The sequence below is a fragment of the Haliotis rufescens genome, unplaced genomic scaffold (assembly GCF_023055435.1).
Source record: "Haliotis rufescens isolate VD_foot unplaced genomic scaffold, xgHalRufe1.0.p SCAF_9, whole genome shotgun sequence".
Taxonomy (NCBI): Eukaryota; Metazoa; Mollusca; class Gastropoda; order Lepetellida; family Haliotidae; genus Haliotis; species Haliotis rufescens.
In genome coordinates, this window is record NW_025964383.1 from 5322907 (window position 1) to 5346221 (window position 23315).

The window sequence follows — 23315 nt, forward strand, 5'->3', positions numbered from 1 at the left end:
GTGTGTGTGTGTGTGTGTGTGTGTGTGTGTGTGCTGATGAGGCCCAATCTGAGGTTTCTTAGATAGTTACTAGTCTTTTCATCAGAATTTTAACAAAGTATGTTGTAATTTCATTACAGTGCTTGTTGTTTGTTGGAATTACTTTAATCCTCTTAAACCCCTAGAGGAGGTTATGCTTTCAGGGGATTATTGTCCGTCTCAAATTAGTGATAAAAAATGAAAAACGTATTATCTACGAAGAATATACTTATGTCTTCGTTGGACATACTTTTATCTACGTAGAAGATACGTTTATCTAATGTATTTGCTACATTCTAATTCGTATATCTACAGGTTTGTGTTTCTATTTTATCTTTTAAAATATCTTACTTTGTTCATTTGTTACATTTTGCATAACCTTTAATTGCTCATATCAGCATTTTTGTGGGACCTCTCACAAAGCAGTGTCACTCATTCTTCACTTGGAACTATATGTAGAAGTGCAGTCATAGATCTGATACCAATGACATATAGAGGTCGTATTTACTGGCATACATACATACATACATACATACATACATACATACATACATACATACATACATACATACATACATACATACATAAACACATACACAAACACACACATACACATACATATTAGAATACTCTTCGTATAAGGTCAAAGAGAATATTTACGTTAGTGACAAAACCCTTTTCATTATAGATTTTCCATCCTTTCAATTTTGATCAAAACAGATATATTTCAGCAATAATTGATTGCAACAAATTTATTATACATTCTGATGCTCTTTGAAACTCAACAAGACATGCCCGAAGATACCGGATATTATTTGTGTATGCTTTGAATTATGATTTCGTGCCGTTATCATGATGGATTCTGTTTTTGTTTTTGGGGCAAGGAGTTATTATCCCAGCAAAAGTTGTCAGTAAGTTGTTGTTAGTTCTTCATGACATATGAAAGGAATCCAGACAGTTACATTTATTCATTTATTTCATTAAATATACTTCTTGTTATGAAAGGAAATATTTTATGTTATATTAATTATCCATATGTTAATCATACATTGCTACAAATATTGCATAAGTTAACATGGTTTGCATTTATTTATTATTATTTCTTTATCTGTGAGACGTTCACAGAGATCGAGAATACACCATATGTAATAGTATATGCAATGTGGGTAAAAAATATCCACGCCCATCTTTTGATATTAATAAAAACATTGTATATAATGTTATGTATTAAGTATTCTCCTTTCCCATGCATGGGAAATCTATGCTGCATTTGCTGACGACTGGTTTTTTTCATTTGACATTGCACAGGAGATTTGTCACTCATTTGATGTATTTGAATTCTTCGTCAAAATATAATACAAAACTCACAGAGTATTTCCCAAATAAATAAGAAAACTAAGTTCATTCTAGTAATTAATCCTCTTCTGGACAACCATAGAAATGAAATTCCAATGCGTTTATATATACATATAATTATACAACAATGCACGTTAACGACCTCAATCCTCCCCTACACCCGTGTTTGCGATTGTGCACCAAGAATTGCCCATACATAAGGTCTTATTGATTCATTAACTCTTAAAACTCCTGGGTTAGTAAAATTATTTTCTGTTTTATCATTAAGAAATTCTTTCCAAGCGTTTGCGGTATCGTTTAGTTGCACAAATTTTGTAACAATATAAGCTAAACCACCCTTAAAACTCATAAGATCTCCACTCGAAAGTTCCTAGCCATGATAAAGATTATGCATTCTTACAAAAGGATTGTAAATGGATTGAATGGTTGATGAAGTTTTTTTTAACTAAATCATCACTTTCTTCCTTAACAGTTCTTTGTCCACTGTACTGAACACCTAGACCATGGTTAAGTCCTTTAATAGGCCAATCTTTACTCGTAGAAATATTAAATTCATTACAAATACGTTTGAAGGCCACCCTTATCATACAATTTTTTTGTGGAATTCCATGCTCGATCCTGCGGTAATGGAGCACTAATTTCTTTAAGAATACGTCTAATCTGATAGTACACGTGAAATGATAAAACAGACTTATTTAGTTCAAATCCTGGGGCATAAAGAAATACACCACATCCTGTTGTTGCACACCATATGGCAAAGTTTAACTGGTTCTGCAAAAATTGCATTGGATTGTGGAACCAATCCTGCACCATTGTATCGCTAGTTGCCGTGACCCTGTATTCTTCAAAGATATCAGGGAATTTAACAAAAAAATTAGCACCAGAGACACTTACTTAAATCGACTGATTAGTAATGTAAGTTGATTTCATATTTAAGTTATGATATAGTTTCATTGTATATTAAATATGTATGTTACACTCCCGGGAATAACAAATAGCCAGTCTATTCAACTGCTTCATACTATCGATAACTCAGATGGTCAACTTGAAGTCGCTATCTGCGATGTAACATATTACCCGCGGTGGACCAATATAAGTGCTGCGAGATATAATAATCAGATAATAATAAATAAAAAAGAACACATTATACCTGATAGGTATTACAGCGTATGCTCAGTAAATGATGACATTTTTAAGCTTTTGGGAGTCTCACACAAAATGAGTCGAATGGGATGCTGAACTTAAACTTTGGAAAAAGATTATAATTCTTGCCCAGATCGTAGCAGAAACACTTGGACTTAATATCGGAGAAGTAATAATATTACCACCCAACCAAACATTGCATGGAGTTAAATTACCCGATTTAGTTCCCTATAAAGAGTTGTGCATCCATCTTGATCAGATCAGTACAACGGATAATACTCAACTCGAAAGTCCTTCTACTCTACTGAGAGCAATTCCAGTCAAAGATGAAAAATATAATAGCGGTAGAACGGAATCTTTCTCATCATTACAATATAAAAAATTAAAACGGAGTTATTATTTCAGACCACAAAATTTCTGTATTAGATTTAAAACATCAACCTGTACATATAGGATACTTGAGTGTAACACTCCATATTATAAATAATGGTTGATTCATCAGGCCCTGGAACACTCAGATAATGTAATACAATTGCGCTTTCCAATCTCGGAGACACAGAAGGATTCGGTAAACCTGGTATCGATGGTAAGTTATACGCTTTACACTTACAAGATAATGTATACAAGCGGAAAGAAGTTGCATTCACAGGTAATCTAGGAGATTTAAGCGATGTCGACGTTAGTGGACTCAATAAAAACACTTCATACAATCTTACTCGCAACGATGATAATAAATGGACTATGATTAAAAAAAAAATTGAGTGGCTATTGAATATCGTCATTACCCCACCATATGTGATAGGTAAGGCACATTATTTAACTAAGATAATAAATAGTGGGATCGTACTCGGGGCTTATATCCCATCAAAACGAAAAAGTGTGTTAGTCTCTCCCCTGCCAGAAAACCCAGGCCATAGGTTAATGAGTCGTCCGGCATTAAAAAATGTTAGTTTAAATTTGGTTAGTGAATTCAATAATATAAAACAGAACTTGAAGGATATACCCGATCATTCTACAATTATTATTGAAGTCTTGTTTGGGGATGCACCAGAAGATGCCTTCGAGATATTACTAGGTCTTATCAATTAAATGGCTCAAGCAACACAAGCGTCGAAGTTGCAGTATTATTTATGTAGGAGCATCACCCGTTGCAACCCTTGAGGGGGTCCAAATTATTAAAGGTGATAGCATTTCTCTTACTAAGATATTTATGCCGTATAATATACATTTAATAAGGTTGATGTATTCTCTCAAGACATTGAAGCAAGACCAATTAAAGACTATTATATGATATAATTAAATACACTATGAGTTTATATCCGGCGCTCGATGAAGCATCTGAAAAGATGGATACTGTTGATGGATTTCGATTACATCAAATAAGCGACATAAAACATCGAATAGAGAAGGAGAGGGAGTTGAGACATGGATTGTATAAAAAGTACTGCAGAGCTGTGAATGCTCTCGACGGAGTTGACACTGCGCTTGTAACGGCTGGCATGGGACTCGTGTAGTCAGTGTTGGTTTATCATCAACTATAATCGCCGCGCCTATCGTACTTGGCATGGAAATAGCTGCCGGAGTCTCAGGACTGGCAGGAAAAGCGATAAAATATTCGGATACTCCCCGAAGCAAAGTTGAACAGCATTGAGGATCATATTTCAACAGCACTAGCTGATTGTAAGATATCCGAGGAGGAGTTTCATTTAGTGTTGTCAGAACTAACCAAATACAATGCAATGAAGTAGGAGATTTGATCCAATTCTCGTAAGACCAGTGGTATTAGCGAAGACAAGAGAAAAAGTTCATAGAACAGGGGAGACAACAAGCGTGTCAATTATTCCATGCCAAAACCAAAGAACTGGTTGGAGATTAAAAATAGATTGCTTACTATCGTTGGATCGCACTGCATAAAAAAACCATACATTCATTTAAACGAATGCTTACATAAATATATAATAATGGAGAATTACCAACCAACAAAGGAAGAACTCGAAAAAGCTATCGAAGCATTTATGCTCAGGGACAAAATTATCAAATGGAGAGAATTTCCACAAGGTATATATTATATCAATGATGTCAAACCAACCAAATACGGTCATCAATTGTTTCTTTCCAATAACCAAGAAGAGTATATAGTCTGATCTCCTAGTAAAATGAACTTAGTAAAAATGTTGAATATCACTTTGTTCAAAATAATGGTATGCGTATGAGTAAATATAATAGAGAATATTTTCATTACAATTTAGTTTAATCTCATCATCGTTTTTGTATTAAAAATTCCCTCTGTGGTATCATTGATTGGTTCCAGGTGGTGATGAGCTAGAGCCAATTTAACTTAGTCTCATGACGATCGTTGAATCGCATCATCATACCTACTGTTGATATTTCAATTCCAGGCTTTCATTTGCCAATTAGAAAAGATCGACCAAGTCGAGTTGGGGGTGTAGCTATATACACTCTTCAAAAAAGAAACGCACAGGTAGTATGTAGTTCATTGAACCCGACTTCACAAAAAATCCGGTTTATAAATTCGATATATGTTATTGGAAAATGTTAGTGGCCTGACATTCGACAAAGGGTGTGTCAAAACGCAGCCATTGTCGATTTGCAATGTCTTAAACGGCATTGTTTTCACACTTGTTCAAAAATGTTATGGAAGAAAACAGTAAAGCAAAACGCACGTGCAAGTTATGGCATCCGTAACTCGGGGCAAGCATAAACCAATAATTTGTCATTCAATTGTCAACATTTTTCAAGTTCGAAAATGCCGAGACTCAGCGCTGCCGATCGGAACGTCACCATAGGACGTATCCAAAGAGGGGAATCGCAGTCTTCTGTTGCACGCCATTTCAACATCCACCACAGCACCATTTCCCGCCTTTGGGACTGATACACACAGTTCAATTCCACTGCAGACCCTTTGACAACCGGCCGACCAAGAGTTACCACCCATGCACAGGATCGCTTCAATCGACTGTTCCACCTACGTCATCGCAATGCCACAGCTACGGAGGCTGCAGGACGCATCTCTGGTTTGTGGAGGATATAGGTCCAGACTGCCAGGAACCATTTTCGCGAGGCTAGAATCCGACCAAGAAGACCAGTTATCGTCCCTGTTTTGCAACAGATCCATCGACAGCGACGCTTGTGTTGGTGCCATTTCTCACAGCCTTGGAATTTGAGAAACTGGAGACGAGTGTGGTTTAGCGATGAATCACGATTTCTTCTTCACCGGTGAGATGGAAGACAACGTGTTTATCGTCGTCGAAATGATCGTTTTGCCCCAAATTGTGTACGTGAATTTGACAATTTCGGTAGCGGTAGTTTCACGGTGTGGGGGGGGGGGGGGGGCCATATCCTACACCACGTGATCTGACTTGGTTGTGGTTCAGGGTAATTTGACAGCAAATCGCTACATGAATCAACCTCACCCTCTTCCAATCATTGACCGCCAGAGGGAGCTGTTTCAACAGGACAACACTCCACCGCACACAGCTCGTGTCACGGTAGACTACCTTTATAATGCCAACATCAACGTATTGCCCTGGCCGTCGAGATCTCCAGATCTCAACCCAATCGAACACCTCTGGGATGAACTCGATCGACGTGTACGTCAACGTCAGAACACACCGCAAACCCTCCTACAACTGGCCAACATAATTCAAGCAGAATGGCGCAGAATTCCGCAGGACAGAATTCGTACTCTGATCCATTCAGTGCCGAGGAGATGCAGAGTCGTGATTGCTGCCCGGGCCGGTCATACGAGATACCGAGTTCAGCGCAATCTTGTGGCCTTATGTTACATGACAATGAACAGTTTTCAATGCCTTTGTACAACGACAACATGTGACTACGGAGCTCCAAAATTTCATATCTGTATCCATGATATTTAATTAAATGTATCGACTTTATTAGATACAATAAATGTACTGAAAAATCTACCTGTGCGTTTCTTTTTTTGGAGAGTGTATGTAAAAAAACCAATTTAAATGTTAAGAACATGGATTATCTGTGCGTAAATGGACTCGAAGCATTATGGGTACAGGTTAGATGCAAGGCCAGTAAGTACGTAGTAGGGACATTCTATAGGGCAGATAAAAGGGAGGCTTACTGGGAGTTGATTGATCAGTCAATATGTAACGCAACATATTTGAATATACCAACTATTATAGCTGGGGATCTAGATATTCTTAGAGAAAGTAAGAACAAAATAGATCACTTACAAGCAATATATGGTTTGACTCATTGTCTGAATAAAGATCCAAGTAGAACATCCTCTTGGGCAGAAAACTGGCAGGTCGAATTCAACCTTAATAAAACAGTATCTATTCATTTTTCACGGAAGAGTCTTCCTAATGTACAACCGGTATTGAAAACATTACAGTTGAGGATGTTCATTCTCATAAACATCTCGGACTTACTCTCCAAGAAGATTTTATGTGGAACGATCACATAGATAGCCTATTTTAGGAAAGTCAGTTCAATATTTCACTGTCTCAGGGGTTTCAAGTATCGTTTAAATAGAAAAAAACACTGGAAATTATGTATAAATCATTCATATTACCGATATTTGATTATTGTTGCCACATTTGGGACATCTGCACAAAAGAACAGACATTACTACTTGAAAAACTGAATCTAGATGCACTCAGAACTATTTGTGGGCCTGTTCGTGGCACTAGTCAAGGTAAACTTTATAAAGAAACACATCACACGTCATTAGAAGACAGAAGACATTTTCAAAAGTTAAATATCTTTTATAAAACAATCTAGTACCGGATTATCTCTCATCCTTAGTTCCAAATAGAGTGTCGGATGCAAGTGATTATAATTCGAGAAACTGCTCACAGATGCAAAACATAAAGTGTAAAACAAAAAATTATGCCAAATCATTTATTGAAGATACAGCTAATATTTCGAACTCACTACCTATTGAATACACAAATGCCAGTAGCTTGGGAAATTTTGATTTTTTTATATAAAAAGCAATAATAAGAAGGGTATATACTTTGATGTTAATTATATGGATCAAGATTCTGTCAGGTTATACACTCCCGTCTCAGGCTTGGCTGCAGTGATCTTAACGCCGACAAATTTGCCAGATCTATACTCGACAGCCCGTTTTTGTGGCTATCACACGGAAGATACACTTCATTTCGTTCTTACCTGTCCCTTAAACAGTACATTAAGGCAAAATATGTATTATTTCGTAAAAGGCTTTTTTGAAATCAGTGCACAGTTTTATTCTATCTTCTTGCCAATTTAGAGATTTTGTCTGAGATGTTGTTGTGCTAAATGTTAATAATAATGTAGCTGTAGTTAAGAAAGATAATCCAGTAATTAAACACTTTCAGAACAATACTTATCTTTCATGTCAATTACATAATGTGTGCTATTTCTCATGTCACTTTCAATACATTGTAATTTGTATGTGTATCATATTTTGGAAAGGCATTCAGATAAAATCCACTTTATGGAAATAAATATGTTTATATCACATGTGACAGAGATTTTCGTGAGAAAGTACAGTAAAAGTGCTAGGCCTTAACGGACCAGTTTTCCTTAAATGTCGCGATCTGAGATACTATAAAGTGGTATTTAGATAGATATAATACTAGTCTATAGATGTGAATATATTTGATTATACATATGTGAGGTTTAAGTTGATTTTGACAGCCCGGGCCAAGTCGGACCGAACACTTCTGATTGAGACTATGTTGTGAATGTAGAGGGAAAAGGGCTTCACTTTGAGCAACGTGTGTTCTTTAAATACCGCGATCTGAAACACTATGAGTGGTATATAGGTAGATATAATACTAGTCTATGGATGTGAATACATTTGTTGATACATATGTAAGCTTTAAGTTGATTTTGACTGCCCGGGCCAAGTCGGGACAGAGATTTTCTTGAGATAATACAGTAAAATTGCTTGACTTTAACGGACTAGGTTATTTTAAAATTCGATGTACTGTAACATTATTAAGTAATATATAGGTAGATTTAATACCATTCTATAGATGTAAACACATTTGATGATACAACTGTGAGTTTAAAGTTGATTTTAACAACCCGGGCCAAGTCGGACCGAACACAGACCAAACCCTTCTGATAGAGATTATGTTGAGAATGTATATGAAAACGGGCTTCACTTTAAGCACCGTGTTTTCTTTAAATACCGCGTCCTGAGATACTATTAACTGGTATATAGGTAGATATAATACTAGTCTATAGATGAAACACATTTGATGATACATATGTGAGGTTTAAGTTGATTTTGACAGCCCGGGCCAAGTCGGACCGAACACTTGTTAGACTGTTGAGGGTATGGGGAGAAGAGGTCTACTTTAAGCAACGTGTCTGCTTTGAATACTACGAACAGTGACATTATAAAATGGTACTTACTTAGATATAGTACTATCCTGTAAATGTAAACGCTTTGCCGACAGATGGACATTTGTATCACGATAGCTAGAAGTATTTGATACGTTTCAAATTCTATTTCGTTTAACGATTGCTCTTTTACATGTTACCTATCTCAGCGACGCTTACACACAGCTCGACTTTCTGATTTTCAAGCGATTTACTCCCAACCACTTAATTATAGTGCACGATTTTGGTTTGTGTTTGTTCATTAATGTCGTGTGTGTATGTTGCATCAATAATATGTATGTATGGCCGTCGATAATGGAGTAAGCCCATAAAACTTTAGCCCGTCTTGTCCCGGCCCGGTGTAGGAGGCTCAAATGATTCCCCAGGCTCAGATTACTCCCCTTAAGCCCAAACGACTCCCCCGTCGTAGGTTCAGTTAACTCCCCAAGCTCAAATGACTCCCCCATTGTTTTGAAGAATACAAATGTTTTGAAACTAATTGTGCAACAGTCTGTGAATGTCGTACACAAATCATATTTTTTCGATGATACAGCACAGTATTTTCGATGATTGCACCCCATTTTTTTACATATTGTGAAATAAAAAGCCCTGTTTGGCAATCTTATTTCTTCATGTAAAATGTTGATATGCAAGCACGATCATTATGAAACAAAATTAATGGAAGTCTATATTGTTTAAAACACACGAAAATAATTACAATACCTAATGTGATATGTTAATAAGTTTCCTTTTTTTTATTATTATCGTAAAAATTACCTTAAAGTGAAGTTTAAGTGTGCTTTGTGTTCAGAATTTATTTTTTGGTGTACAAAGTCGGCGCGGTCATTGTTTTATTGGGTGATAGAACAGAGGGAGTAGTTTGAGTCTGATGTCAAAGAATTTGATATAGAATAGGGGGAGTATTTTCTCCCTGATATTATAGAAATTGGATTAGAATAGAGGGAGAAGCTTGAGCTTGATACTCATGAATCGGATATAAAATACGGGGAGTAGTTTGAGCCTGATACGAAAGAATCAGATATTGAATAGGAGGAGTAGCTTGAGCCTGAAACTCATGAATCGAATACAGAATTGGAGGGAGTAGTTTGAGCCTGATACTCAAGAATCGGATATAGAATAGGGGGAGTAGAGTGAGCCTGATATCAAAAATTTTGATATAGAAAAAGGGGAGCAGTTAGAGCCTTATACTAAAGAATGGGATATAGAACAGGGGGAGTAGTTTCAACCAGATACTCAAAAATCAGATGTGGGGAGTAGTTCGAGCCTGATACTCAAGAATCGGATATAGAATAGGGGGCGTACTGTGAGCCTGATACTCTGGAATCGGATATAGAATAGGGGGCGTACTGTGAGCCTGATACTCTGGAATCGGATATAGAAAAGGGGGGAGTAGTTTGAGCCTGATACTCAAGAATCGGATATAGAAAAGGGGGAGTAGTTTGAGCCTGTTGTCAAAGAATTGCATATAGAATGGGTGGAGTAGTTTGAGCCTGATACTCAAGAATCGGATATAGAATAGGGGAGTAGTTTGAGCCTGATACTCAAGAATCGGATGTAGAATAGGGGAGTAGTTTGAGCCTGGTACTCAAGAATTGGACATAGAATAGGAGCAATAGTTTAGAGCCTGATACTCAAGAATCGGATATAGAATACAGGGAGTAGTTTGAGCCTGTTTAAACTCTTAAAAAGAGGATGTAGAATAGGGGGAGAACTTTGAGGATGATACTAATGAATCGGATATAGAATTGGGGGTGTACTGTGAGCCTGATACTCTGGAATCGGATATAGAAAAGGGGGAGTAGTTTGTGACTGATATTAAAGAATCGGATATAGAATAGGGGGAGTAGATTGAGCCTGATATTCAAGAATCGGATATAGAATAGAGGGAGTAGTTTGAGCCTGATATTAAAGAATAGGATATAGAATAGGGGGAGTAGTTCGAGGATGATACTGATGAATCGGATATAGAATTGGGGCGTACTGTGAGCCTGATACTCTGGAATTGCATATAGAAAAGGGGGAGTAGTTTCAGACTGATATTCAAGAATCAGATATAGAATAGGGGAATAGTTTGAGCCTGATCCTCAAGAATCGGATATAGAACAGGGGGAGTAGTTTGAGCCTGATACTCATGAATCGGATATAGAATAGGGGGAGTTGTTTGAGCCTGATACTCAAGAATTGGATATAGAACGGGGGGAGTAGTTTGAGCCTTATATCAAAGAATTGAATATAAAATACGTGGAGTGGTTTGAGCCTGATATTAAAGAATCGGTTAAAGAAACAGAGGGATGTAAAACAGGGGGAATAGTTTGAGCCTGATCTCAAGAATCGGATATAGAATAGGGGGAGTAGTTTGAGCCTGATAGTCAAATATCGGATATAGAATAGGGAAAGTAGTTTGAGTCTGATACTTAAGAATCGGATATAGAATAGGGGGAATAGTTTGAGCCTGATATCTGAGAATTGGATACAAAATACGTGGAGTAGTTTGAGCCTAATATTAAAGAATCGGTTTTAGAAAAAAGGGACAGGTTGAAGACTTGTATCAACGATTTTGATGTAAAACAGGGGGAGTAGTTTGAGCCTGATATTAAAGAATCTGTTAAAGAAAAAGAGGGACTAGTTAGACACTGATATCAAAGAAGTGGATGTAAAACAGGGGGAGCGGTTTGAGCCTGATCTCAAGAATCGGATATAGAAGAGGGGGAGTGGTTTGAGCCTGATACTCAAATATCGGATGTAGAATAGGGAAAGCAGTTTGAGTCTGATACTTAAGAATCGGTTATAGAATAGGGGGAATAGTTTGAGCCTGATATCTAAGAATTGGATACAAAATACGTGGAATAGTTTGAGCCTGATATTAAAGAATCGGTTATAGAAAAAAGGGACAGGTTTGAGACTTGTATCAACGATTTTGATGTAAAACAGGGGGAGTAGTTTGAGCCTGATCTCTAGAATCGGATATCTAAAGAATCGGGCATTGAATAAGGGGAGTAGTTTGAGCCTGATATCAAAGAATTGGACATATAATAGGGAGAGTAGTTTGAGCCTGGTACTCAAGAATCGGACATAGAAAAGGAGAAATAATTTAGAGCCTGATACTAAAGAAACGGATATAGAATAGGGGGAGTAGCCTGAGCCTGAAATTCATCAATCAAATATAAAGTTAGAGTAGTTAGAGCCTGATACTCAAGAATCGGATATAGAATACGGGGACAAATTGAGCCTGGTATGAAAGAATGGGATGTAGAAAAGGAGGAGAAGTTTGAGCCTTATACTAAAGAATCGGATGTAGAATAGTGGGAGTAGTTTGAACTTATTAGTCAATAATCGGATACAGAATAAAGGGAGTAGTTTGAGCCTGAAACTAAAGAAAAGGATATAGAATAGGGGGAGTAGTTTGAGGGTTATACTGATGAATCGGATATAGAATAAGGGGCGTACTGTGAGCCTGATACTCTGGAATCGGATATAGAAAAGAGGGAGTAGTTAGAGACTGATATCAAAGAATCGGATATAGAATAGGGGGAGTAGTTTGAGACTGATACTCAACAATCGTATATAGAACAGGGGGAGTAGTTTGAGCCTGATACTCAAGAATTGAATGTAGAATAGGGGGAGTACTTTGAGCTTATTAGTCAAGAATCGGATATAGAATAGGGGGAGTAGTTTGAGGATGATACTGATGAATCGAATATAGAATTCGGGCGTACTGTGAGCCTGATTATCTGGAATCGTATATAGAAAAGTGGGAGTAGTTTGAGACTGATATTCAAGAATCAGATATAGAATAGAAGGAGCAGTTTCAGCCTGATATTAAAGAATCGGATATAGAATTGGGGGAGTAGTTTGAGCCTGATACTCAAGAATTGGATATAGAAGAGGGGGAGTAGTTAGAGCCTGATACTCAAGAATCGGATATAGAATACGGGGACAAAATTGAGCCTGGTATGAAAGAATTGTATGTAGAAAAGGAGGAGAAGTTTGAGCCTTATACTCAAAAATCGGATGTAGAACAGGGGGAGTAGTTTGAGCTTATTAGTCAATAATCGGATATAGAATAAGGGGAGTAGTTTGAGCCTGATACTAAAGAAAAGAATATAGAATAGGGGGAGTAGTTTCAGGATTATACTGATGAATCGGATATAGAATAGGGGGCGTACTGTGAGCCTGATACTCTGGAATCGGATATAGAAAAGCGGGAGTAGTTAGAGACTGATATTAAAGAATCGGATATAGAATAGGGGGAGTAGTTTGAGCCTGATACTCAAAAATAGGATGTAGAATAGGGGGAGTACTTTGAGCTTATTAGTCAAGAATCGAATATAGAATAGGGGGAGTAGCTTGAGACTGATACTAAAGAAAAGGATATAGAATAGGGGGAGTAGTTTGAGCCTTATACTCAAGAATCGGATATAGAACAGGGGGAGTAGTTTGAGCCTGATACTCAAGAATTGAATGTAGAATAGGGGGAGTACTTTGAGCTTATTAGTCAAGAATCGGATATAGAATAGGGGGAGTAGTTTTAGGATGATACTGATGAATCCAATATAGAATTGGGGGCGTACTGTGAGCCTGATAATCCGGAATCGTATATAGAAAAGTGGGAGTAGTTTGAGACTGATATTCAAGAATCGGATATAGAATAGAGGGAGCAGTTTGAGCCTGATACTCAAGAATTGGATATAGAAGAGGGGGAGTAGTTTGAGCCTGATACTCATGAATCGGAAATATAATAGGGGGAGTTGTTTGAGCCTGATACTCAAGAATTGGATATAGTTCGATGGGAGTAGTTTCAGACTGATATTCAAGAATCGGATATAGAATAGAGGGAAAGTAGTTTGAGTCTGATACTTAAGAATCGGATATAGGATAGGGGGAATAGTTTGAGCCTGATATCTAAGAATTGGATACAATATACGTGGAGTAGTTTGAGCCTGATATAAAAGAATCGGTTATAGAAAAAGGGACAGGTTTAAGACTTGTATCAACGATTTTGATGTAAAACAGGGGAAGAAGTTTGAGCCTGATCTCTAGAATCGGATATCTAAAGAATCGGATATTGAATAAGGGGAGTAGTTTGAGCCTGATATCAAAGAATTGGACATAGAATAGGGAGAGTAGTTTGAGCCTGGTACTCAAGAATCGGACATAGAATAGGAGAAATAGTTTAGAGCCTGATACTAAAGAAACGGATATAGAATAGGGGGAGTAGCTTGAGCCTGAAATACATGAATCAATTATAAAGTTAGAGTAGTTAGAGCCTGATACTCAAGAATCGGATATAGAATACGGGGAGTAGATTGAGCCTGGTATCAAAGAATTGGATGTAGAAAAGGAGCAGCAGTTTGAGCCTTATACTAAAGAATCGGATGTAGAATAGGGGGAGTAGTTTGAACCTTTTTATTAAAGAATTGGACATAGAATAGGGAGAGTACTTTGAGCATCATACTCAAGAATCGGATACAGGACAGGGGGAGTTGTTTGAGCCTGATACTCAAAAATAAGATGTAGAATAGGAGGAGTACTTTGAGCTTATTTGTCAAGAATCGGACATAGAATAGGGGGACTAGTTTGAGGATGATACTGATGAATCGGATATAGAATTGGGGGCGTACTGTGAGCCTGATCCTCTGGAATCGGATATAGAAAAGGGGAAGTAGTTTGAGACTGATATTAAAGAATCGGATACAGAATAGGGGGAGTAGATTGAGCCTGATATTAAAGAATCGGCTGTAAAATAGAGGAAGTAGTTTGAGCCTGATATTATAGAATCGGATATAGAATAGGGGGAGTAGTTTGAGGCTGATATTTAAGATGGCATATAGAATAAGGGGAGTAGTTTGAACCTGATAGTCAAGAATCGGTTATAGAACAGGGGGAGTAGTTTGAGCGTGATACTCAAGAATAGGATATAGAATAGGGGGAGGAGTTTGAGCCTGATACTCAAAAATAGGATGTAGAATAGTGGGAGTAGTTTGAGGCTGATATTTAAGATGGCATATAGAATAAGGGGAGTAGTTTGAACCTGATACTCAAGAATCGGATATAGAACAGGGGGAGTAGTTTCAGCCTGATATTAAAGAATAGGATATAGAATAGGGGGAGGAGTTTGAGCCTGATACTCAAAAATAGGATGTAGAATAGGGGGAGTACTTTGAGCATATTAGTCAAGAATCGGATATAGAAAAGGGGGGAGTAGTTTGAACCTAATACTAAAGAAAAGGATATAGAATAGGGGGAGTAGTTCGAGGATGATACTGATGAATCGGATATAGAATTGGGCGTTCTGTGAGCCTGATACTTTGGAATTGGATATAGAAAAGGGGGAGTAGTTTGAGACTGATATGAAAGAATCGGATATAGAATAGGGGAATAGTTTGAGCTTGATACTCAAGAATCGGATATAGAACAGGGGGAGTAGTTTGAGCCTGATACTCATGAATCGGATATAGAACAGGGGGAGTTGTTTGAGCCTGATACTTAAGAATTGGATATAGAACGGGGGGAGTAGTTTGAGCCTTATATCAAAGAATTGAATATAAAATACGTGGAGTAGTTTGAGCCTGATATTAAAGAATCTGTTAAAGAAAAAAGAGGGATGTGAAACAGGGGGAGTAGTTCGAGCCTGATCTCAAGAATCGGATATAGAATACGGGGTGTAGTTTGAGCCTGATAGTCAAATATCGGATGTAGAATAGGGAAAGTAGTTTGAGTCTGATACTTAAGAGTCGGATATAGAATAGGGGGAATAGTTTGAGCCTGATATCTGAGAATTGGATACAAAATACGTGGAGTAGTTTGAGCCTGATATTAAAGAATCGGTTATAGAAAAAAGGGACAGGTTTGAGACTTGTATTAACGATTTTGATGTAAAACAGGGGGAGAAGTTTGAGCCTGATCTCTAGAATCGGATATCTAAAGAATCGGATATTGAATGAGGGGAGTAGTTTGAGCCTGATATCAAAGAATTGGACATAGAATAGGGAGAGTAGTTTGAGCCTGGTACTCAAGAATCGGACATAGAATAGGAGAAATAGTTTAGAGCCTGAAACTAAAGAAACGGATATAGAATAGGGGGAGTAGCTTGAGCCTGAAATTTATAAATCAAATATAAAGTTAGAGTAGTAAGAGCCTGATACTCAAGAATCGGATATAGAATAGGGGGAGAAAAATGAGCCTGGTATCAAAGAATTGGATGTAGAAAAGAAGGAGAAGTTTGAGCCTAATACTAAAGAATCGGATGTAGAATAGGGGGAATGGTTTGAGCTTATTAGTCAAGAATCGGATATAGAATAGGGGAATAGTTTGAGCCTGATACTCATGAATCGGATATAGAACAGGGGGAGTAGTTTGAGCCTGATACTTAAGAATTGGATATAGAACGGGGGAATAGTTTGAGCCTTATATCAAAGAATTGAATATAAAATACATGGAGTAGTTTGAGCCTGATATTAAAGAATCTGTTCAAGAAAAAGAGGGATGTGAAACAGGGGGAGTAGTTCGAGCCTGATCTCAAGAATCGGATATAGAATAGGGGGTGTAGTTTGAGCCTGATAGTCAAATATCGGATGTAGAATAGGGAAAGTAGTTTGAGTCTGATACTTAAGAGTCGGATATAGAATAGGGGGAATAGTTTGAGCCTGATATCTGAGAATTGGATACAAAATACGTGGAGTAGTTTGAGCCTGATATTAAAGAATCGGTTATAGAAAAAAGGGACAGGTTTGAGACTTGTATCAACGATTTTGATGTAAAACAGGGGGAGAAGTTTGAGCCTGATCTCTAGAATCGGATATCTAAAGAATCGGATATTGAATGAGGGGAGTAGTTTGAGCCTGATATAAAAGAATTGGACATAGAATAGGGAGAGTAGTTTGAGCCTGGTACTCAAGAATCGGACATAGAATAGGAGAAATAGTTTAGAGCCTGAAACTAAAGAAACGGATATAGAATAGGGGGAGTAGCTTGAGCCTGAAATTCATGAATCAAATATAAAGTTAGAGTAGTAAGAGCCTGATACTCAAGAATCGGATATAGAATAGGGGGAGAAAATTGAGCCTGGTATCAAAGAATTGGATGTAGAAAAGAAGGAGAAGTTTGAGCCTAATACTAAAGAATCGGATGTAGAATAGGGGGAATGGTTTGAGCTTATTAGTCAAGAATCGGATATAGAATAGGGGAATAGTTTGAGCCTGATACTCATGAATCGGATATAGAACAGGGGGAGTAGTTTGAGCCTGATACTTAAGAATTGGATATAGAACGAGGGAATAGTTTGCGCCTTATATCAAAGAATTGAATATAAAATACATGGAGTAGTTTGAGCCTGATATTAAAGAATCTGTTAAAGAAAAAGAGGGATGTGAAACAGGGGGAGTAGTTCGAGCCTGATCTCAAGAATCGGATATAGAATAGGGGGAGTAGTTTGAGCCTGATATTAAAGAATAGGATATAGAATAGGGGCAGTAGTTTGGGCCTGATATTAAAGAATAGGATATAGAATAGGGGGAGTAGTTTTAGCCTGATACTAAAGACTCGGACATAGAAAAGGAGAAATAAATTTAGTTTAGAGCCTGATACTAAAGAAACGGATATAGAATAGGGGGAGTAGCTTGAGCCTGAAATTCATGAATCAAATATAAAGTTAGAGTAGTTAGAGCCTGATACTCAAGAATTGGATATAGAATACAGGAAGTATTTTGAACCTGATACTCAAAACTCGGATTCAGACCAGGGGGAGTAGTTTGAACCTGTTATTAAAGAATTGGATATAGAATAGGGGGAGTACTTTAAGCATCATACACAAGAATCGGATACAGGACAGGGGGAGTTGTTTGAGCCTGATACTCAAAAATAGTATTTAGAATAGGGGGAGTACTTTGAGCTTATTAGACAAGGATCGGATATAGAATAGGGGGAGTAGTTTGAGCCTGATACTAAAGAAAATGATATAGAATAGGGGGAGAAGTTTTAGCCTGATACTAAAGACTCGGATATAGAACAGGGGGAGTAGTTTTGAGCCTGATACTCAAGAATCGGATATAGAATAGGTGAGTTGTTTGAGCCTGATACTCAAAAAATAGGATTAAGAATAGGGGGAGTACTTTGAGCTTATTAGACAAGGATCGGATATAGAAAAGGGGGAGTAGTTTGAGCCTGATACTAAAGAAAATGATATAGAATACGGGGAGTAATTTGAGGATGATACTGATGAATCGGATATAGAATTGGGGGCGTACTGAGAGCCTGATACTCTGGAATCGGATATAGAATAGAGGGAGTAGTTTGTGACTGATATTAAACAATCGGATATAGAATAGGGGGAGTATTTTGAGCCTGATACTCATAGATCGGTTATAGAATAGGGGGAGTTGTTTGAAGCTGATACTCAAGAATTGGATATAGAATAGGGGGAGTAGTTTGAGACTGATATTAAAGAATCGGATATAGAACGGGGGGAGTAGTTTGAGCCTGATATTAAAGAATCGGATATAGAATAGGGGGAGTAGTTTGAGCCTGATACTCATGAATCGGATATAGAATACAGGGAGTAGTTTGAACCTGATACTCAAAACTCGGATACAGAACAGGGGGAGTAGTTTGAATCTGTTATTAAAGAATTGTATATAGAATAGGGGGAGTACGTTGAGCTTATTAGTCAAGAATCGGATATAGAATAGGAGGAGAAGTTTGAGGATGATACTGATGAATCGGATATAGAATTGGGGGCGTACTGTGAGCCTGATACTCTGGAGTCGGATATAGAATAGAGGGAGTAGTTTGAGACTGATATTAAAGAATCGGATATAGAATAGGGGGAAGTAGTTTGAGCCTGATACTCATGAATCGGATATAGAATAGGGGGAGTTGTTTGAAGCTGATACTGAAGAATTGGAGATAGAACGGGGAGAGTAGTTTGAGCCTTAAATCAAAGAATTGAATATAAAATACGTGGAATAGTTTGAGCCTGATATTAAAGAATCTGTTAAAAAAAGAGGGACTAGTTAGAGACTGATCTCAAGAATCGGATATAGAATAGGCGGAGTAGTTTGAGACTGACATTAAAGAATCGATATAGAATAGAGGGAGTAGTTTGAGCCTGATATTAAAGAATCGGATATAGAATAGGGGGAGTAGTTTGAGCGTTATGCTAAAAAATAGGATGCAGAATAGGGGGAGTACTTTGAGCTTATTAGTCAAGAATCGGATATAGAATAGGGGGAGTAGTTTGAGCCTGATGCTAAAGAAAAGGATATAGAATAGGGGGAGTAGTTTGAGGACGATACTGATGAATCGGATATAGAATTGGGGGCGTACTGTGAGACCGATACTCTGGAATCGGATATAGAAAAGGGGAAGTAGTTTGAGACTGATATTCAAGAATCGGATATAGAATAGAGGGAGAAGCTTTAGCCTGATATTAAAGAATCGGAAATCGAAAAGAAGTTTCAGCCTGATCTCAAGAATCGGATATAGAATAAGGGGAGTAGTTTGAGCCTGATAGTCAAATATCGGATGTAGAATAGGGAAAGTAGTTTGAGTCTGATACTTAAGAGAATAAGGGGAGTAGTTTCAGCCTGATATCAAAGAATTGGACATAGAATAGGGAGAGTAGTTTGAGCCTGGTACTCAAGAATCGGACATAGAAAAGGAGAAATAAATTTAGTTTAGAGCCTGATACTAAAGAAACGGATATAGAATAGGGGGAGTAGCTTGAGCCTGAAATTCATGAATCAAATTTAAAGTTAGAGTAGTTAGAGCCTAATACTCAAAAATTGGATATAGAATACAGGAAGTATTTTGAACCTGATACTCAAAACTCGGATTCAGACCAGGGGGAGTAGTTTGAACCTGTTATTAAAGAGTTGGATATAGAATAGGGGGAGTACTTTAATCATCATACACAAGAATCGGATACAGGACAGGGGGAGCTGTTTGAGCCTGATACTCAAAAATAGGATGTAGAATAGGGGGAGTACTTTTAGCTTATTAGTCAATAATCGGATATAGAATAGGGGGAGTAGTTTGAGTATGATACTGATGAATCGGATATAGAATTGGGGGCGTACTGTGAGCCTGACACTCTTGAATCGGATATAGAATAGGGGGATTAGTTTGAGACTGATATTAAAGAATCGGATATAGAATAGGGGGAGTTGTTTGAAGCTGATACTTAAGAATTGGATATAGAACGGGGAGAGTAGTTTGAGCCTTATATCAAAGAATTTAATATAAAATACGTGGAATAGTTTGAGCCTGATATTAAAGAATCTGTTAAAAAAAAGAGGGACTAGTTAGAGACTGATATCAGAGAAGTGGATGTAAAACAGGGAGAGTAGTTTGAGCCTGATCTCAAGAATCGGATATAGAATAAGGGGAGTTGTTTGAGACTGATAGTCAAATATCGGATGTAGAATAGGGAAAGTAGTTTGAGTCTGATACTAAAGAAAAGGATATAGAATAGGGGGAATAGTTTGATCCTGTTATCTGAGATTTGGTTATAAAATACGTGGAGTAGTTTGAGCCGGATATTAAAGAATCGGTTGAAGAAAAAGAGGGACTAGTTAGAGACTGATACCAAAGAAGTGGATGTAAAACAGGGGGAGAAGTTTGAGCCTGATCTCAAGAATCGGATATAGAATAAGGGGAGTAGTTTGAGCCTGATAGTCAAATATCGGATGTAGAATAGGGAAAGTAGTTTAAGTCTGATACTTAAGAATCGGATAGAGAATATGGGGAATAGTTTGAGCCTGATATCTAAGAATTGAATACAAAATACGTGGAGTAGTTTGAGCCTGATATTAATGAATCGGTTATAGAAGAAAAGGACAGGTTTGAGACTTGTATCAACGATTTTGATGTAAAACAGGGGGAGTAGTTTGAGCCTGATCTCTAGAATCGGATATCTAAAGAATCGGATATTGAATAAGGGGAGTAGTTTCAACCTGATATAAAAGAATTGGACATAGAATAGGGAGAGTAGTTTGAGCCTGGTACTCAAGAATCGGACATAGAAAAGGAGAAATAAATTTAGTTTAGAGCCTGATACTAAAGAAACGGATATAGAATAGGGGGAGTAGCTTGAGCCTGAAATTCATGAATCAAATATAAAGTTAGAGTAGTTAGAGCCTGATACTCAAGAATTGGATATAGAATACAGGAAGTATTTTGAACCTGATACTCAAAACTCGGATTCAGACCAGGGGTAGTAGTTTGAACCTATTATTAAAGAATTGGATATAGAATAGGGGGAGTACTTTAAGCATCATACACAAGAATCGGATACAGGACAGGGGGAGTTGTTTGAGCCTGATACTCAAAAATAGGATGTAGAATAGGGGGAGTACTTTTAGCTTATTAGTCAAGAATCGGATATAGAATAGGGGGAGTAGTTTGAGTATGATACTGATGAATCGGATATAGAATTTGGGGCGTGCTGTGAGCCTGACACTCTTGAATCGGATATAGAATAGAGGGAGTAGTTTGAGACTGATATTAAAGAATCGGATATAGAATAGAGGGAGTTGTTTGAAGCTGATACTTAAGAATTGGATATAGAACGGGGAGAGTAGTTTGAGCCTTATATCAAAGAATTTAATATAAAAAACGTGGAATAGTTTGAGCCTGATATTAAAGAATCTGTTAAAAAAAAGAGGGACTAGTTAGAGACTGTAGAGTAGTTTGAGCCTGATCTCAAGAATCGGATATAGAATAAGGGGAGTAGTTTGAGCCTGATAGTCAAATATCGGATGTAGAATAGGGAAAGTAGTTTGAGTCTGATACTTAAGAATCGGATAGAGAATATGGGGAATAGTTTGAGCCTGATATCTAAGAATTGAATACAAAATACGTGGAGTAGTTTGAGCCTGATATTAATGAATCGGTTATAGAAGAAAAGGACAGGTTTGAGACTTGTATCAACGATTTTGATGTAAAACAGGGGGAGTAGTTTGAGCCTGATCTCTAGAATCGGATATCTAAAGAATCGGATATTGAATAAGGGGAGTAGTTTCAACCTGATATAAAAGAATTGGACATAGAATAGGGAGAGTAGTTTGAGCCTGGTACTCAAGAATCGGACATAGAAAAGGAGAAATAAATTTAGTTTAGAGCCTGATACTAAAGAAACGGATATAGAATAGGGGGAGTAGCTTGAGCCTGAAATTCATGAATCAAATATAAAGTTAGAGTAGTTAGAGCCTGATACTCAAGAATTGGATATAGAATACAGGAAGTATTTTGAACCTGATACTCAAAACTCGGATTCAGACCAGGGGGAGTAGTTTGAACCTGTTATTAAAGAGTTGGATATAGAATAGGGGGAGTGCTTTAATCATCATACACAAGAATCGGATACAGGACAGGGGGAGCTGTTTGAGCCTGATACTCAAAAATAGGATGTAGAATAGGGGGAGTACTTTTAGCTTATTAGTCAATAATCGGATATAGAATAGGGGGAGTAGTTTGAGTATGATACTGATGAATCGGATATAGAATTGGGGGCGTACTGTGAGCCTGACACTCTTGAATCGGATATAGAATAGGGGGATTAGTTTGAGACTGATATTAAAGAATCGGATATAGAATAGGGGGAGTTGTTTGAAGCTGATACTTAAGAATTGGATATAGAACGGGGAGAGTAGTTTGAGCCTTATATCAAAGAATTTAATATAAAATACGTGGAATAGTTTGAGCCTGATATTAAAGAATCTGTTAAAAAAAAGAGGGACTAGTTAGAGACTGATATCAGAGAAGTGGATGTAAAACAGGGAGAGTAGTTTGAGCCTGATCTCAAGAATCGGATATAGAATAAGGGGAGTTGTTTGAGCCCGATAGTCAAATATCGGATGTAGAATAGGGAAAGTAGTTTGAGTCTGATACTAAAGAAAAGGATATAGAATAGGGGGAATAGTTTGATCCTGTTATCTGAGATTTGGTTATAAAATACGTGGAGTAGTTTGAGCCGGATATTAAAGAATCGGTTGAAGAAAAAGAGGGACTAGTTAGAGACTGATACCAAAGAAGTGGATGTAAAACAGGGGGAGAAGTTTGAGCCTGATCTCAAGAATCGGATATAGAATAAGGGGAGTAGTTTGAGCCTGATAGTCAAATATCGGATGTAGAATAGGGAAAGTAGTTTAAGTCTGATACTTAAGAATCGGATAGAGAATATGGGGAATAGTTTGAGCCTGATATCTAAGAATTGAATACAAAATACGTGGAGTAGTTTGAGCCTGATATTAATGAATCGGTTATAGAAGAAAAGGACAGGTTTGAGACTTGTATCAACGATTTTGATGTAAAACAGGGGGAGTAGTTTGAGCCTGATCTCTAGAATCGGATATCTAAAGAATCGGATATTGAATAAGGGGAGTAGTTTCAACCTGATATAAAAGAAT